The following is a 20,126-nucleotide window of genomic DNA, read 5'->3' as shown; positions in this document are numbered from 1 at the left end:
ATGATTTAGTGTAAATATTGCAGAGGTCAGGTTAGTGAAAACCTGCTGACCAAGCGACATGCCTTGGACTTCTATGTTACAAGTTAAATAAAATTATAGTTAAGCATTTTCCAATACTTATTCACATAGATAAACAAGAAGAAAGTTACCTTTAGTCTTGACGCAGAGTTATGGTCTATAAATTATATACCAGGTGAGTCAACCTTGTATCACAATGAGGTCAAATTGAGTGAGAAAAGGATGGTGCAAGACATGATCAATGCAACATTTGGTATGATAAATAGATTGTGCTGAGAAAAGAAAAGGGAGTTCTGGTACATTGTTGGGACTCAGATGAGGGAAGGAAGCGATTCTGCACAGAACTGAGAGTAAATTATCAACCAACCATTCAAGACGTCACAGATACTTATCGATCATAAATATTGTTGGTGGTGCTCCCACAGCCCAAAATATATGTTAAACAACAAAAAAGAGAGAAAAGTAGGGCTATTATCTGGGGCACTCTAAAGTAACTTATTGTCAATTAAAACATAACTTTTATTAATAACATTATAATAAGGTACCATATAGTTTAATCAAAATTACAGATGGTATATATCCATCATAAGAAACAAGTTTCATTGAGCATAATGAAAAAGGCGAATTATTTAAAAATATTACACAATCAGAAACTGATATATTTGATTGATAATATAAACAGAAAAAGCTCTCATGTGTCTATATTGTTTGGCCATGTGCAAAAGAACTCCCAATAATATCTTTTAAGCTACAGCACCTGGTATTCCCTGGAGGTCACCCTTCCAGGTACTAACCAGGCCAATTACAGTTTAGCTTCCAAGATCAGACGAGATTGGGCGATCAAGTAATGTATGGCTGTAGATCTGGTAGGGAAAATTGCACAGTTCATAGGTCAAAACAATATATATGTAGGACTAGTAGCATTTGTAGTCCATTTGTTGATGAGCAACAAATTCCAAGAAAGAATGCACAGGCAAACTTAATTGTTCCACATACCATAATATATCATAACATATCATAAATTCAATACATGAATAGTATTGTATGCTCCTGAGTTCCTTAATATGATACGAAAACAGATCATATATATTGCGCATTCATAAGAACTATATAATGAACATGTTGAATTAATCATATGAAAAGATGAGTAATGAGTTATAATCATCAATCAAATTAGGAACAGTATTGATGGTACCCACTAAAAATAGAGATATTTGTCGAAATCCGACAATAGTAATAGGTACAACCAACAAGATGACACAACAGGTATCCGCTCAAGTCATCAAGAAATATAAAGACTTGAGCACATGTAGAGATCCTGCTGTGTCAGTATGCAGTAAGATACAATAACATTCCTGCATCCGAGTTCCTGAGGCATCCAGCCCGTGCACTGGCTGGGTGATCCAAACAGAGTGTAACTAACACTCTGGATCACCCAGCCAGTGCACGGGCAGGATCACTGTGTCCTAGACCCGGTCAAATTATATGTCATATAGGATATGCATGATCTCACAACATCACTTGCTCAGCATTCTTTTATTTCTACATGTACATATATACATTAGAGATTAATTACTCACTGTGACCATCACCACCCTTATTTTTTCAACTATATGTATCTGAATCATGGTATTTTTACACGTGTATTTTTTCTTATTGGTATTTCTCTTTCACTGTTTGTGACTTGTAGCAGTTGTATGTGTATCAATTGAAAAGTATGTGAATATTCTCCTCTTAACTTTTTCACAGTCATACATGTTACCCATTTAATTATTAAAAAAAATGTTTTTTCATCTTTTTTGTATATAAGTATCGTATACCACTCACAATATTGATCTCACCTAATATTATAATTAGGTTGATACATAATTACCATCACAGGTGAATATCACCATGTCATTTGGTTGACTGATACATTTATAATTGAATTTTTCGGGTCCAGATTTTTTGGACACAGGATTTATTACCGTTAATGGGGACTTTTGCCAAATAGCCCATAGCAATCTTATATCATCAGTTAGTGCATAATCTCCATACAATCTTGGATGCTTTGAGCAGACACTTGTTGTGTCATCTTGGTTCAATCATACTTATGATGTATTTCTTTACAACTTGTATATGTGATCTCTTTCAGTGATCAGTTTGATTAATCACCGGTCTGTGTGGACTTTTGCTAATTAGCCCACATCAATGTTATTTACTACATGTGCTCAAGTCTTTATATTTCTTGATGACTTGAGCGGATACCTGTTGTGTCATCTTGTTAGTTGTACCTATTACTATTGTCGGATTTCGACAAATATCTCTATTTTTAGTGGGTACCAGCAATACTGTTCCTAATTTGATTGACGATGAGATTATAACTCATTACTCATCTTTTCATATGATTAATTCAACATGTTCATTATATTTTTCTTATGAATGCGCAATATATATGATCTGTTTTCGTATCATATTAAGGAACTCAGGAGCATACAATACTATTCATGTATTGAATTTATGATATGTTATGATATATTATGGTATGTGGAACAATTAAGTTTGCCTGTGCATTCTTTCTTGGAATTTGTTACTCATCAACAAATGGACTACAAATGCTACTAGTCCTACATATATATTGTTTTGACCTATGAACTGTGCAATTTTCCCTACCAGATCTACAGCCATACATTACTTGATCGCCCAATCTCGTCTGATCTTGGAAGCTAAACGGTAATTGGCCTGGTTAGTACCTGGAAGGGTGACCTCCAGGGAATACCAGGTGCTGTAGCTTAAAAGATATTATTGGGAGTTCTTTTGCACATGGCCAAACAATATAGACACATGAGAGCTTCTTCTGTTTATATTATCAATCAAATATATCAGTTTCTGATTGTGTAATATTTTTAAATAATTCGCCTTTTTCATTATGCTCAATGAAACTTGTTTCTTATGATGGATATATACCATCTGTAATTTTGATTAAACTATATGGTACCTTATTATAATGTTATTAATAAAAGTTATGTTTTAATTGACAATAAGTTACTTTAGAGTGCCTCAGATAATAGCTCTACTTTTCTCTCTTTATTGTTGTTTAACTCAGATGAGGGAGTTAGAGGTGCTGGCATTCCACTCTAGACTAGACTTACTATTAAGAAAACTCTTGTGCATCTAACTGTAGACCTTTTATGTGACAAATAACACATGACCTATTTTATGTTATCATCATCTACTCAACCCAATAGAAGACAATATGAAGAAGCTACTGTATGTGTTAAGAAGTAAATATACCCCATGATTCAGGAGCTTGTAGAACCTTTAACAGCAATCACATGAACTAATCATTCTCTGATTTTATCAGCCTTTTAAACCATAGTGTGTTTCAGGAAATTAGGATCCCTCCACTTTTGTAACACTCAGTTTATTGATGATTAAGGGCATTTATTGATTCAGCTCCTCAATGAGGTTGAAGTTTACATTGTGATTTGGCCATGTCAAAACCTTGATTGTTTTATATTTGAGCTTAGGGCCATTGTCCAATTTCAGCCAAGCTTCAGCTGTCAGACAGACTTCTCATAAATGTTTATGCTACAGCCTCTGAAATAAAGAGGTGTTCATCATGAACTCATTGTTTGCGAGGTGTCCAGGTCTCGTGGCTACAAAATGACCCCAAACATGGCTTGGTGCATTATAGTGAAATGGGTGTAATGTGTTGTTGTCTGTCCATGTAACATTATCCCGGGTAGAAGGGATTTCTCCTGAACTTATGCCAAGTATACCAAGCTGATCCATCAGGCACTTGCCTTTCTGGTACTTGGGGGTGAGGATTTAGGCAAAATTTATTAAACCTTCTAAAGAGTGGAGAAACTGTCCATATCAAACAATCGTTTACTATCTAGCATTTATCAAGTTCTGTACATTATTTAAAAGTACAGGTAGAAGCTGATTGGTTACTATGGGCAACGTCTATACTTGCCCTCTCTTTAGAAGGTTTTATATACTTTCCCCTTAGTATTTACTTAGTATGTGTTTGGGTGGATATATCCTTTAAGACAGTTGTCCCCAAATTGGGTGCCCAGGCATACTGAGTCAAGGGTTGGTGGTCCAGGGTTGGTGGTTCAGTACCAAATAAAATAATTTTTGGTCAATGTAACAGGGAAATCCAGTGCTGGTGGTTGCCAATCATAAAATATGTGGACAAAGAGAAGAGCAACCCTGTCCACAAACCATATAACTGACCCTAAGGATGATAGGTAAGTACAATTTACTTCATTTAATACTTTTTGCTGAGTCTCTCAATAAGAAACTTTTGGCCTAGGGGTGCCCTGAAAAAATGCTGATACTCCAGGGCGCCGTGATTCAGGGAAGTTAGGAAACCACTGTATTAAGAAATTGCTCTGATAAGCACCTTCACACGTGCTCAAATAGAACATGGTGCAAATAAACCCAACTGAATATTCTTCAGGCACCAGATTCATTTATACGAATAATATGAGATATGGTAAGAACTTACCCTTGTTATCTCTATTTCTACGAAGTCCATAGGGTTCCACAGGATACCTTGGGGTATAGGTGTGACGTCAGTCGCAGGGCACCAAAGAGTTAAGCTTTCAGCCTCCCAGGATGCACTAGGTCCCCCTCCTATACCCCGCCCCCGGGCCAAGGCACCTCAGTTAGTTACCAAGCCATAGGCCGGAGGAGGAGAAGGAAGAGAGAGAACAAAGATCTGGACACATACAAGAATCACATTCTCACCAGAGGGAGACGGAAAACCGGTGACCAGAGCAAAGCCCATCTGCAGCACAGGTGCGACAGGGCGGGAGTCCTGTGGAACCCTATGGACTTCGTAGAAATAGAGATAACAAGGGTAAGTTCTTACCATATCTCATATTTTCTACTTCAGGGTCCATAGGGTATCCACAGGATACCTTGGGGATGTCCCAAAGCAGTATCCTTTAAGGGTGGGGACGCTCCTGTGCAGAAAGGAGAATCCGCCGCCCGAAGGAAGCATCCTGAGAGGCGAAGGTGTCAAACCTGTAATACCTCACGAAGGTATGGACAGAAGACCACGTAGCAGCCTTGCAGATCTGAACTGCCGAGGCACCACGTCGAGCTGCCCACGAAGGACCCACAGACCTAGTGGAATGAGCCTTCAGAGAAGGAGGGACCGGTAGGCCTTCATGAAGATAAGCTTCAGAAATAGCCATACGGATCCAGGCTGCCAAAGTTTGCTTTGAAGCAGGCCAACCCTTTTTACAGAAGCCATAGAGGACAACAAAGCGTCCGACTTCCTAAACAAAGAAGTGCGGTCAACATAAGTCCTTAAGGCCCGCACAACATCCAAAGAGGCCTCACCCACGGAAAGACCCGGTGAGTTAAAGGCCGGAACAACTATTTCCTCGTTAACATGAAACTGGGAAACAACTTTGGGAAGAAACTCGGGCCGAGTGCGGAGCACTGCCCTGTTCCCATGAAAAACCAAGAAAGGGGGTCTACAAGAAAGAGCCCCTAACTCAGAAACACGTCTGGCTGAAGCAACGGCCAGAAGGAAAACAGTCTTAGCTGTTAGCCATTTAATATCCACTGAGCCCAGTGGTTCAAACGGCGGTCCTTGGAGAACCCTCAGGACCACAGCCAAATCCCAAGGCGCCACAGGTGGAACAAAGGGCGGCTGAATGCGGAGAACACCTTGCATAAAGGTGCGCACATCCGGGATTGTAGCAATCCTACGGTGAAACCAGACAGGGCCGAAACCTGTACCTTCAAAGAAGCAAGGCGAAGCCCATGATCTAGTCCCGCTTGTAGGAAGGCGAGAATCCGAGACAGACGAAACTCCCGCGGTGCATAACCTCTCGGTCGACACCACTGGAAGAACGTATGCCACACGCGATGGTATGTCCTCGCGGAAGACGGTTTCCGAGCACGCAACATGGTACGCACCACAGAGCTGGAAAACCCCCAGGACCTCAGCATGGCCGTCTCAACAGCCACGCCGCCAAAGACAGCCCAGTCAGGTCCGGGTGAAGACAAGGACCCTGAGACAGAAGGTCCGGTCGTAGCGGCAACCGCAGAGGACTGTCCACGGACAGACCCTGAAGGTCTGAGAACCAGTGCCGTCTGGGCCACGCGGGAGCTATCAACAGGAGCGTCCCTCCTTCCTGTTTGAATTTCCGGATTACCCGTGGAAGAAGGGAGACCGGAGGGAACAGGTATGCGAACCTGAACGTCCACCGGACGGACAGAGCATCCACCAGAGACGCCCCTTCGTCTCTTGTGCGAGACCCGTACACCGGCAACTTGTTGTTGTGCCGGGACGCCATGAGGTCGATTTCTGGAAGACCCCACCTGTCCACCAGTAGTTGAAAAACGTCCGGGTGCAGGGACCATTCCCCTGGATGAACGTCCTGGCGACTTAGAAAGTCCGCCTCCCAATTTAGCACTCCCGGGATGAAGACCGCTGATATGCCCGGAAGATTGCGCTCCGCCCAAACCAGGATCCGAGAGACCTCTACGAGAGCCGCCCGACTGCGAGTTCCTCCTTGCCTGTTTATGTAGGCCACGGTGGTAGCATTGTCCGACTGGACCTGCACCGGGTGACCCTGGAGAAACCGCTGTGCCTGCAGGAGAGCATTGAAGACCGCACGGAGTTCCAAGATATTTATTGGAAGCTCCGCTTCTGTCGGTGTCCACCTGCCCTGGAACAAGTGTGGACCCGAAACTGCTCCCCAGCCCCGAAGACTGGCGTCCGTTGTCAACAGGACCCAATTTGGAACCCAGAACGGACGTCCCTTGTTGAGGTGGGTCGTCTTTAACCACCACGCAAGGGACAGGCGAACCTCCGGGGTGAGCACAATCGTCTGGAACTTCAGAGACTGAGGCAGCCCGTTCCACTTGGACAGGATCAGGTGCTGCAGAGGTCTGGAGTGAAACTGGGCATATTCCACCATGTCGAACACCGACACCATGGAGCCCAGTAACCTCATCGCCGAGTGTAAGGACACCCGGCGGCTGTGCAGACAACTGCGCACCCTTGACTGTAAAGCAGAGATCTTGTCCTCCGTCACGAAGATCCTTTGCTGTCCCGAGTCCAATAAGGCTCCAAGATGCAGAATCCTCCGAGACGGGATTAGAGTGGACTTCTGCCAGTTGATTAGCCAGCCGTGCCGTTGCAGCAGTGCAATGGTCAGGTCCAAGTGGTGTAACAGGAGCTCTGGAGATCCTGCCACCAATAACAGGTCGTCCAAGTACGGCAACATGCGGACTCCTTGCAGCCGCAGAGAAGCCGCCATGACCGCCATAGCGTCCTGTATGTCCAATGACACCATGTAGTCCCCAGGTTCCAGCGCCAGAATGATGGACCGTAGGGTCTCCATCCGAAACTTCGGGACCCGCAAAGACTTGTTGAGTGCTTTGAGGTTGAGAATCGGACGATATGACCCATTGGGTTTCTGTACCAAAAATAGATTTGAATAGAAACCCTGGCCCCTCTGGGAGAATGGAACAGGCACTATAACTCCAGCCTGGAGCATAGTGTGCAATACCTTCCGCAGCTCCGTAGCCTTGTTCCGGTCTGATGGTAGACCCGTGGTGAAGAATCAAGCCGGGGGTCTGTGCCGGAAGGAGAGGGCGTACCCGTGAGAGACCACCTCCAGAACCCAAGTGTCTGTCGTAGTGAACGACCAACACCGGGAGAACTGCAGCAGGCGGCCTCCCACCCTGGGATCCCCCAAGGGGAGACCCGGACCGTCAGGCCGCAGGCTTGTCATCTGGCTTGGGGGCCGGACGTCTGGTACTCCATGCCTGTTTCCGGGGCTTGACCGATTTCTTAGGGCCAGCCTGTCGAGGAAACGACTGTGGTTTGGGCCTGCCCTGGGCCCTAGATGACCAAAAGGACGATGGTCCAGAACCAGAAGGAGCAGCGGCCGACGGGAGACAAGCAGATTTGGCTGCCGCCAGCGTGGCCACAATCTTATCCAGATCCGGACCGAAGAGAACTTCTCCGGTAAACGGCAACGCTTCCAGAACTTTCTTGGATATGCGTCCGTCTTCCAGGATCGCAGCCACAAGGTGCGACGAGCAGCTACCGCTGCTGAAGAAATTCTAGACACCAGAGTACTAATGTCTAGAGCCGCCTCGTTGATGTAGGTGGCCGAATCACGGAGATTGCCAATCAACTCCGCCTGTTCGGCCGGACAGTCGGATTCAAAAGAAGCCTCTAATGAATCCGCCCAGCGCTCCATCGCTCTGGCAACCCAGCAAATGGCCATAGCCGGCCGTGCTGCCCCCCCTGCAAGGGAATAAGCGGACTTCAGGCAGATTTCTACCTTGCGGTCCGTAGCATCCTTAAGGGAGGACATGGATGGCATCGGCAATGTGGCACTACGGACAAGACGGGTCACGTGAGAATCCACCTGTGGAGGGGATTCACACTTAGCAAAATAATTATCCGCGAACGGATAAGCCACCGCCAGGCGTCTCTGCGGCTGGTATCTTTTGCCAGGTTGTTTCCACGCCTCCTCTAAATGGTCCACCAACTGACCCGAAAGAGGAAAGACTGTGGCATCGCCCTTCACATCTTTGAAAAAGGCATACTTAGATTTAGCCGCTGGGGGAACTTCGTCCTCAATCACCAAGGCTGTGCGGACCGCCCGAATAAGTCCAGGAATATATACTTTGGACTTAGCATCAGCGTCCTTAGTATGGAAAGGTTCCTGATCGTAAGGATCCAGAATCTCCCCATCATCAGACGTCCCTTCGTCATCCTCATAAGGAGCGGACAGAGACGCCACCGGCCTTTTATGAGGCCGCATCACAGACTCCCCTTGCAACACATCCGACAAGTGCTGTACAGAACTCGTCAGGGAGTTAACCCACGCTGGCTCCTGAGAACCCGGGAGCGGGGAAATAGGGAGACTGTGGGGTACCACCAATTGTCGTGGGAACCCCTGCATGGGTGACGACACCACAGACTGCTGGGACAAACCCATCGGAGTAAACGCGGGCTGCGGAGCTAACTGGCCCACTAAAGCTGTTAACGCCTGAGCGAAACAAGCCCAGGGCGACTCCTGTACCGGTGCTGTAACCGTAATAGGCCGCGCCATGGACAAACACTGCCGGCAAAGGCCCTCCGCGCTACCCTCCCCCTCCGCTAACGGTACTTTGCACGTGGTACACTGTAGCCGGAGGGGAAAATCACTTTCAGACATGATGGCACCACGTATGTGACCTCTCTCACCAATTAAGTATTAAATAGGCGAGAGACCACCCTGCAGCACCGCACCGCAAGGGCTTTAGCAGAAAGAACAGGGACAGTAATAAAGCTGACAGTTTAGAGAAGAAAAGTTACAGGCAGCGCTAGCACAGTCACATACAATGCAGAGAAATAACAATTCCTGCACTAACAGCGCTGATCACTCAACTACACAGACACAGGGCCTGGTAGGACACAGCGCTGCATACACAGACCTGAGCCACAGCGGAGGAGAGGTATGCGGGGGGACCCAGACCACGATGCTTCCTTCCAGACTTCCAGCAGCGTTCACCATGCGTTGCAGAGAAGATGGCCGCCGAGGAGCAGAGAGAAGCTGGCCTGGGGGAGGAGCGCTGACACAGGACCAGTCAGCACAGTGCAGAGAGGGCTGTGTGCAGCGGGGGAGGCGCCGGCTGTGAGACAGGGAAGGCGCGCTCCCCTGGCATGCATTTAACCCCTGGGACGCCGCAGCGCTACCGCTCTGCTGCGGTCCGCTGTCCCAGGGGGTAGTGGAAGCGCAGGTTGGTCGCCTGGCTCCACGCTGCAGCCAGTCCCCAGGGAGCCCCCTGCCTGGGGACTTAGGACCATGTGATCAGCGGGGACCCACCGCGGGACCCCGCTGCTTACCTCTGTCCCCCTTGAATCCGGCCATGGTCCGGAGCATCTGGGGTCACCGCTAGCTGTGACCCCAGACGCCCACCAGCATCCCCGGATCAGTACCGGCGTTCTGGTACCGGCGGGGTGTAGGGAAGACAGCATGGACGTCAGGACTGACTGTCCATGCTGTTCATCCAGATGTGCAGCCACAGCTGCATGAAGAAAAAGCTTCAGGGGCTCTTCTAGCCCCCACTCCAACAGGTGCACCCGACTCCGGCCGGGCACCAAACTAAACTGAGGTGCCTTGGCCCGGGGGCGGGGTATAGGAGGGGGACCTAGTGCATCCTGGGAGGCTGAAAGCTTAACTCTTTGGTGCCCTGCGACTGACGTCACACCTATACCCCAAGGTATCCTGTGGATACCCTATGGACCCTGAAGTAGAAATATATTATTAAGTGGAATCTAACTGGCAAAAATATTTTCCTTTAAGTCGTGCAATCTTTAAAATACAGACTAGCAGTATGTCAGTTTAAACTGCTTACATACGTTACATGATGTGTGATTATCAGACAGCGTAATCATTGACCGCATATGCCTGCACTCCAATGTCTCACAACTAATTTACACACAAAGTACAATAATGAATCACTAATTCTAGTGACAGTGAGGCAGTGGGGTCAGGTAAGGTTTTTCATACAGTTCCCAGACCAAGAGGAGAGGTATACAGGGAGACAGATCAGCCTTCTGAGACAACCAGCCTGCAGTAGTACGCACAACTGTGAATTGCGAGAGTCTCACACATGAGGTGGTCAGAAGTAGCAACCTAGAGGCGTGAATCCGTAACCGGAAGCTGCATCTGGGTCGGGGGAGGAGCTGCCGGGGGAGCTGCGATTTTGATTGCACAGGTATGCTGGCCTCACAGTAGTAGATGCTAACTAGTGCGCTGTAGTGTGTCTACTACCCATCCCCAGCGACAGACAATATGGCCCCGGCCGCCTTAGTGAGTACACGTTACACGAGGCCTTCACCCGCAGCTGCCTCTGGTGCGTCTCCTAAACCGGAGGCCTAGACTGCGCCGCGCGCGATTCCCCTCACGAGGAACCGCTTACCAACCATCTCCATGAATCCGATCGTAGTCCGGACCCCAGCAACGAGCCCCGGGGGCCCTGCCCTAGTTACACCACTGTTCTGTGGACCCTATGGACCCTGAAGAAGTTATATTAATTAATATACTAATAGTGTGCATACTTACATAACTGCTTTCATGAAAGCAGCACTTGTAGATAATATACTGAGCATCTACCTCCTGTGTAAAAAAAAATATATTATGAGGCTAGAAAGCTTTGTATTAAATATTCCATCCTAATACTGTACATTGTGATAAGTATTACAAAATGAGCTATAATGACACTAAGGGCCTCAGTTAGATTTGGACATAAGGCCGTTTTTGTGGCATGAAAATATACGCATTTGCTGGGGTCCTGGTCACATATCATGTGTCTCCTGGGAGTGATTGAAAACGACAGGATAGTCCCCTAGAATAGAATCAGGAATGTCACACCTAATTCAAGAGATTTGGCCAAGCCAAGTAGTACATCACAGAAACACTATGATACAACTTTCAAACATCATCCAACCACATTCGGGGAATCAGTCTGAAGTCTGAAAATTCATCGGAATTTCTACACTATTAGACCTGGTTAAGTAATTGAAAAAGTCAATCAGGTTAGATTTAAAAAATTTAAATATAATAAAAGAAATTGTTAAAATCCTTTTATAGTAAGCAGAAATATTATTGTGCTTTTGTGTTGCAGATTGATCAGAGGTGAGCAGACGCAGAGACCCATCCGATTTCCCACGGATCTCTTGCACCAAAGATAGGATTAGTGCAGATGTGCACTGATAATGATGATGAATACAGGTGAAGGTCCACATTTATTTCCCAGCATTTGCAGCAAACTCGCTTGTGACTGTGAATCAGTACCAATCGCTCCACAGTAATATGACATTGGGTCACTCAGGCAATATTAACATACAGTATCACTCTGTCTGCACACTACCTCCAACATGCTATTACATGAGCCAAAGCATAAGTACAGTAATGTTACTCCAGTACACATGGTGTCACTAAACGTGACAACCACAATACTGTCCGCTACCATCGCAAACATGCCTCACTGATATACAATGCATAAATGCAGCACAGCACACTAAGATCCATTACCACTTATTTTAATTAATATAGGGGGAGATTTATCAAATCTTGGAGAGAGCTAAAGTGGAGAAGTTGCTCATAGCAACCACTTAGCAAAAATCAGTCATTTTACAGGCTGTGCTACAAAAATGACAGAACCTAAGTGGTTGCTATGAGCAACTTCTCCACTTTATCTCTCTCCAAGATTTGATAAATATCCCCTATAAAGAGACCCCCCTAGTCCCCATATTAAAGAAAATCTGGTAGCCTTTTTACGAGGCTACATCAGTCCAGACTCACAGCCATTGAGCTCGATCCCAGCTCCATGACAGTATGTACAGTATGTCTCCTATGCCATTATGTTCATGACCTTGCATTGGATCTCCTTTTTCTTTTTTTTCGTATGAAATGTGACTTATGTGCATTTTGTTATTTTGCTTCAATAAAGAAAAAAATTGTTGTTTTTTTGTTTAATTTTATTTATTAAAAAAATAAAAAATAAAATGTAGGCTAGAATAAAATGCTTCTCCACTTAGCTAGAACAACGCATTACCATACCTCTGTCTGTGCCATCAGGTAAAGTACACTCAGGGCTAACATGGCATTACCGGGCCCCATAGCAAAATCTTGGGGTGGTCCCATCGATGTTGTCCCACTATCCAGGGAGCATGCGGCAGATCCACACTTGCTCAGCACCTGATCTGCTTTTTTGGAGATAAGAGCAAGGTTGTTGGACGGGTGTCCCTCTCTCCTCCAAGCCTTACAGTGGCCGCACCCACTTCAATGGCAGTAACAGACCTCTGCTATGAAAGAAAATTCCCTGCCAAGACACAAAAGACACCCCAAATTGCTGGTAGTGCCTTCCCTGAAGCTGGGTGTTTGTACTCATGGCTCCAAGCCCTGCTTGTCAATATTTCAAAGTTCCCATCTGGGACATACAGTATTCTAGAGGGGCAATATAGGTTATCACCGTGGGGAGCTGGAAATTGGGTCATAACATACAGAGGGCTGGGATATAATGATTGGATTCACAGAGAATCACATCATCACCCTCCCCCACACTCACACCCATTTCACTAGGCAGTGAGAAGGATGCGGGATACTTTTTCAGTAAGTCTGTGGGACTCCCCAAAGATTCAAGTCTCCTGGATGTTTCGGAAGAGTTGTCAAGTGAACAGTAATTAATGCTATCACTATGAAATAAAAAGCCAGTGGTATGGCATTAGCAGCAATCCAATCCTTGGATGGGTCCTAGAAACTCTAACCTGGAAAATGTACTAATGCCTTTATGGAAAGTGTCTGCTTGGCTGCCTTGCCTGTAGCTCAGAGGTTCATCCGTAAGCTTGTACTCCTGTCAACACTAAGCCCATGCTCCTTATGTGATCCCAAATTAAATCTCTCTGTTCTGTTTCAAACTACTGCTCCTCGTCTTAACCCTGTCATGTCACCCCTCTGCCCAGGCCAGTGCCCTTCTGAAGGGTGTGCTGCACAAACATAAAAACTCACAAGACTCCAAAGGAATAGCAGAAGCTCTAATGATGACCTCTTTAGTAATGAAGGGGTTACATTCTCCTTTAGGCTTTTGAGTCCTAACAAAGAGCTGATACCCAAATAGAAATATTCTAACAGATTTTTCCAGCGTTTTACAATCAGTACACAGGCATACTGTCACCTTGGCACACTTTGTTGTCTCCGGTACAAAATGAGAAGATGTGAAGTAGTTGGAGATGTTGGCATCTGCTGTACAGACCAAGCGCAGTGTTTGTGTGAGTCTGGGACACTAAGCTGCATTCTTACACAGTTACATTCTTTCCTGTTTACACAGTCAAGCAGAGGGAGAGGAGTTCCCAAGAACATAGGGGTCTATTTACTAAGCAGTGTTAGGAGACGGAGTGAAAAGTGATAAGGTGCCAGCCAATCAGCTCCCAACTGCCATCTCACAGGCTGTGTTTGAAAAATGACAGTTGGGAGCTGATTGGCTGGCACCTTATCACTCTCCACTCTGTCTCCTAACACTGCTTAGTAAATAGACTCCATAGTCAGTATTTAATGCGCCCTACCCTTATGGGGTTTTATGGCTCCTTTACGTTTCTTTCTCATTGTCTCACTTCACTGATTTTTGTTTCCTTTCTCTGTACACAGTCAACACTCATACAATCATAGAACCAAATCACCTTCACTTTTTTCATGTTCATTTTGTTTTACCTTGATTGCACACCTACAATACTTAACATACAAGAGTCATTTAAATAAACAAAACAAAAAATAGAAACAGAGCCATCAGTAAGGTTAAGAGGAAGTGGGCGTAAAGGAACCCCAAAGCTCCTCATTGTAAATACAATATGACGATAGCAGTCATCTTATAGCAGAAGCTATTCTATAAATAGAGTTGCTATATAAACTTGAAAATTAGAAGAGGCATGAGGAACAATGATGCCAATAGCTCTCTGTGAGCTGAGTATTGGTTCCACCCTTTGTCTGCAGGTGACGGGTACAGGTTAAAAATTGTAAACACAAGAAGGAAAACAAAAATGAAAAACAGTGTTTTACAATGTCAATTGAATACAAATGCTGGGGATAATAATCTTCCAAATGCCTGGCAAAGGTTCCTATGACATTTAAGGTTCCACCCATGTGACTAATTTTCCAGATGGATAAGCAGGGTCACTGGAAATAGGACATTGGGCCTGATTCAGAGCCGCTCGTAAGCGGCCGCTCGTTCGTTCCTACCGGTGTTCGCACAACTGCGCATGCATACGGATTTTAATACGCATGCGCGAACCAGTCAGTGCGGCCGAAAATCGTGTGCTCGCTAAATAGCGAATACCTGCTATTTTGAGTGACAGAATGAGGCGTTTGTGGGTGGTAACGGGAAGGTGCTTGAAAACGGGGAGTGGAGATCCGAATGCAGGCGTGCTTAAAGGTCAAAACGGGCGTTTTAAGGGTGTGCATAATTAACAAAGCAGCGTCATTGACCACGTCACTTGGTTGTTTTATAGTCAGAACTGCTCGCATGATTGTGGTAGGAAAAACCAACCACAAGAATAGCGAGCAGTTCATACACCGTTCGATGTACTCGATTAATCTAATAAATAGCGGACATGACGTATGATGCGAGCGGCCAGGGGCGTTTTTTTCAAAATTACGTTCGCATGTTTTGTTCACTCTTTCAGACATAGAGGCGTGAACAGACCGCAAAGAGCGAACGGTTCATTTAAATAGCCAGCCCCTTTTTCTGAACGAGCGAGCGCAAATAACGTCCGGCTCTGAATCAGGCCCATAGTTTTACGGAACCATGAAAACAAAAACCCTTAGCCACCACATAAGGAGGAGGTAATTTCTTGCTCACATTACTATTCACTTTAGCCAGAACAGGTGCTGTCCTGCTGGGGTTGCCAATACAGGTTGCAGACTAGAGAGATGTGGAGATAGTTAAAAGTCACTTAATATGTTTCATATGATATCGTAGTCATACAATTATATTCTCTCTGAGTTTAATAGGATTGCAAAATTGTTTATAACAACTTCACTATATTTCCTATGGGCAGAGGGCCCGATTCAATGATGAATGCAATGGTGATTACGCACGCAGATCGAGTGATTGTTTACTATTGCGCATGCGTATAAGCCCCACTGTGTATGCGCAGCGATCGCATTGCGATTACAGACACACATCAGAATACATTGCACAGTGATTGACAAGTTGTCAGCATTATGGGGGTGTTGACGGGAGTGTGGTCTGAAAAATGCAGGTGTGCCTGTCCGTTTAAACGCCTTTACATGGGCATGCATAAATGAGCCACTGTGAGTGCATACGCAGCATGAGAGCCCTCTGCTTGATAGAAGAACTGCCAAGTCTGCAGCTGGTCAGACATGCCACAAGGGCAAGATGGCCACCGATGTGCATCAATGGTATCGATATTTACGCAGTTATGCATCATCGCACGCAGGTAAGAAGGCAGCAGTGGGCGTCTTCATGCTCAGTTGATCTTTGCAGACATTAGCATATTTGCGCAGCTGTGATCACATTGGCGTCCATCTCTGAAGCAGGAATGATGCTAGATATATTTATTATCCAGACAGGTTGCCAACCAGGATGAAATACACTTGGCCAGAGTATATGTCTGTTAGATGTGATTGCACCGTTATTTGGTGCTGGTGGCGGTTAGTTCACACGTGGTACAGCTTAACCAGGTCTTAGGTTTATTGAACTAGGAAGAACAACAAGTGGCATAAGACACAGGGCTATAACAGGTATAACAGCAGAGTAGAAGCAGCCTGGAGCATATTGGTATTGGTGGGCGTTGTAGTACACCATACGTCTGGTTGGTAAAAGCACAGGTGGATGTTAGCACTATATAGGTGGTGGTGTAGTATACTTGCGGCAGATTTTACAGGCTCTGCACACAGCAAAAAGATGGAGAGTCTCAGCGCTTGTCCATGAGGAACGACAGGGAGAAAGATGCGCAGAGACCTACTGTACGGCTTAGTTACCTGTCTGCTGCATAGATGGAGGCAGTGCCAGGGCAGGGACGCAACTAGGGGGGGCTAAGGGGGCACGTGACCCGTATGCAGGACTTGAGGGGGTGTCGGGGAGAGGCTGCTGGGAGGCTTGGTTGCAGCTCTAGTGGGTTTGGAGCCACATCCCGGCCTTGAGAGGCACAGAGACACCGTCAGTCTAATGTGGTGTTGGTCGTAAGCTAATCAGTGCTCGCGGACCGGCAGCCAATCAGCAGAGGCTGCCGGTCCGTGAGCTCCAATTGGTTCACGAGCGGCGCCACATTACAATGATGGCAGTACTGACAGTTCTTCGGCGCGTGGCAGCCCTATCCCGCTCCACCCAGAGCTCACCCATCACATGGCCCTGGCAGGTAAGAGAAGGGAGATGGGGCATTACTGTGGCTTAATGTAAAATAGGCCTTACTGTGGCATAATGTGTAAGGGGCCTTTCTGTGGCATAATGTAAACGGGGCCTTACTGTGGCATAATGTATATGGGGCATTACTGTGGCATAAATGTATAAGGGGCATTACTGTGACATAATGTATAAGGGGTACCATGGCTTAATGAATAAGGGACATTACTGTGGCATAATGAATAAGGGGCATTACTGTGGTTTAATGTGTAAGCGGCATTACTGTGTCATAATGTGTTTTAAGGGGCATTACTGTGACAGAATGTGTTGTAAAGGGCATTACTGTGTTGCATAGTGTGTTGTAATGGGCATTACTGTGGCATAATGTGTTATAAGGGTCATTAATGTGTGGCATAATGTGTTATAGGGGCATTACTGTGTCACAAAACCACACAACCTTTTTGTTCTCTATGTTGTATTTTTTTGGGGGGTGCGCCAAATTATGGCCTTGCCCCGGGTGACAAAAATCCTAGTTTCGGCCCTGACCAGGGTGCTCCTCATCCAACAACTTCCACAAAAACTTCTCTTTATAGGAACCTCACACTTACATTGTTTCCATCTCCATAGCACCATGCAGAAAATTACAAATCAGAATTTGAGATACAGGATGATACAGAAGTGATTCTCCCTGTTGTTAAGTATCTGCAACATGCACAGCAGGAAATTCTGCAACAGACTGTTACTCTGCCTACCATGGATGGCCATGCCACATCTGCTCCCAGGGCCGGATTAGCAATGTGGCGGATGGAGCTACAGCTCCAGGCCCCTGTCAAAATAGGCCCATAACATGTTGTGCTGGTGACTGTTGTAGCCAGAATTTTTTTTTGCCTGCTAGTGCTACAGCAGGCTGCGAGTGGTCGCCCTCCTCCCCGCGGCAGATCACACCAGGAATGGGGCATCAGGACACTCCCACCATCCCCCCCAGCAGGCTGCGAGTGGCAGTCTTGAGTGGATGTCCAAAGCCCCGTCCCTCCCCCTGCTGCGGATCACACCAGGAAGGGGGGAATCAGGGCTGGAGCATGGCTCGGCGGGCAGTGTCCACAGTCTGCCTGCTCATCACAGATTACTCCATGGAGCTCCAATGCCAGACTGACGTCGCAGCACTGCGCTGATAGCGCACACCCTGCAGATGAACATGCTAGGAGAGAGGAACTAGTAGGCAAGAATGGGAATAAGGATGAATGCAGGTACTGGGGAGGGGTGGGGGTCTGTTTAACATCACAATAAAATAAAGTTTTAGGATTTTTAGGATATCTATTTTATGTTTTTTTGTTTTTTATATATTGAATATTATTTTGAATTTATTATACTGTATAGTTGAATAGTAAAAAAATAACATGAGTTACACTAACCCTCTATCTATCTATCTATCTATCTATCTATCTATCTATCTATGTCTACATTATCTGTAATTATACACACATCCATTTATAATTTTATATATATATATATATAAAATGTGTGTGATGCCAGGTTTGACTACCAATAAATATATACTGTGTGTGTATGTGTATATATATAATTATATATATATATGTATATAAGTAGAAGGTGAAAGGCCACTGTAGCGGCAATGCACAGAGCGTCACTCCAGGATTAGCAGAGAAAGTAGTTTAATTCAACGTTTCGAGGATATTACAGCCCTGTCGTCAGGAATACATAACAAACACATAACATTAAAAGCACTTACCTATATACCCCACCCGCTGTGTGATCGTGTGCAGTGGCATCTCAACCGCGTTCACGTGACAGGAGGGCGCGGGTCGCGCCGAAAGTGACGTCATCCGGCTCACCTCCGGTGGTTGCTATGCAAAACCTAAGACGCTTCTTAGAAGCGTCTTAGGTTGGCATAGCAACCACCGGAGGTGAGCCGGGTGACGTCATTTTTGGTGTGACCCGTGCCCTCTGGCCACCCAAACAGCGCAGTGTATGGAATAACTGCGGGAGCTCCCTCCTGTGACTATTCTACATGGCACTGAACTGAATTCCCCCCTATAACTATTAATAAGATAAGGTAATTTTATATATATAGAGATAGAGATGTCTCATTCATGACATCACTAAGTGACCCATGTGCTCTTTAATAGAGATATTTTCAGATTTACGTCATCACCATGTGCCATATTAGCAAGAAGTTTTTCTTTTGCAGACTCTCGCATTACACTATTGATATAAGTGAAAAGGGAAGAGAGATTGAGGTTTTTAAAGGTAGGGGCTAGTCACACCACACAGGACAGGCCACATCCCTGTGCAGACAACACCCCACAATACTGGTTACACCCCCACATCACTAGTCACACCCGCAGGAGTTGGGTATGATTACCCAGCAGTTCGGGATGCCTGTTGTCAAAATGCCGACAGCGGTATCCTGATGCTCAGAATTCCGACGGGGGTCATGTAAGTATACAAACCCTCCCCCCTTCTGTTCCTAACCCTCCCTTCTTGCACCCTAACAGTTAGTGCCTAACCTTAACCTTCCCCCCTTGGTGCCTAAACCTAACCATCCCCCCTTAGTGCCGGGATTTCAACAGACGGAATCCCGGCCATCTGTATTTTTACTACATCCCCCAACAGCAGTGCTGAACACACCTCTTTTGGCGGCACACAATAGGCCCTTCATAAATTTCAGCTCCAGTCCCTTGTGGACCTTAATCTGGCACTGTCTGCTCCTGATATGGATCAGCACTACAAAGTAACTTCAGGTGTCCCCAAACAGCCCAGCTAAGGTCCACCAGCCAGCAAAAGGGTCTGACTGACGTATATGGAATCCTCACAGCACATACAAAATAGTATTGCAAAAAACTCCAGTCTAGTCCAAATGACCACTGGAACCAACACAATTCCATGCGTGGTATTTTTCTGCTTTAGGTGGGGTCCCCCGTTATTATGTGTTTCTTAGATTTGCATTGTCTCACTCTGATCTGGTGTCCATACAAAAACCTAAACCCTACCTTTAAGTATGCTTTTCTTTCCTAAAGGCAATAATTTGCTTTTACATTGACATTAAGTTACGAGTTACTCAACTGCATCAAAACCAAAAGATAAATAAAAAAAATGCACCACAAAAGCTATTTTTCATCTGCTGTAATCAGTGGCATGACTAGGGTATTTGAAGCCCAGGGTAAGTAAAAAAAACGGAGAACCAAGTAGGTGCGAGCGCAAAAAAGTGG

The 20,126-nt window shown here is 45.7% G+C and overlaps 2 pseudogenes; one reads left to right on the top strand and one right to left on the bottom strand.

The window, feature by feature from the left end:
- Positions 1 to 763: 763 nt before the first annotated feature.
- Positions 764 to 881, bottom strand: LOC148538458 (5S ribosomal RNA; annotated as a pseudogene).
- A 1,792-nt stretch (positions 882 to 2,673) lies between these two features.
- On the top strand, positions 2,674 to 2,791 carry LOC148538457 (5S ribosomal RNA; annotated as a pseudogene).
- The last annotated feature ends 17,335 nt before the right edge of the window (positions 2,792 to 20,126 follow it).

The sequence above is a fragment of the Taudactylus pleione genome, unplaced genomic scaffold (assembly GCF_031769625.1).
Source record: "Taudactylus pleione unplaced genomic scaffold, aTauple2 ptg000040l, whole genome shotgun sequence".
Taxonomy (NCBI): Eukaryota; Metazoa; Chordata; class Amphibia; order Anura; family Myobatrachidae; genus Taudactylus; species Taudactylus pleione.
The sequence above is the reverse complement of the archived record's forward strand: the minus strand, read 5'-3'. Positions and strand labels throughout refer to the sequence as shown.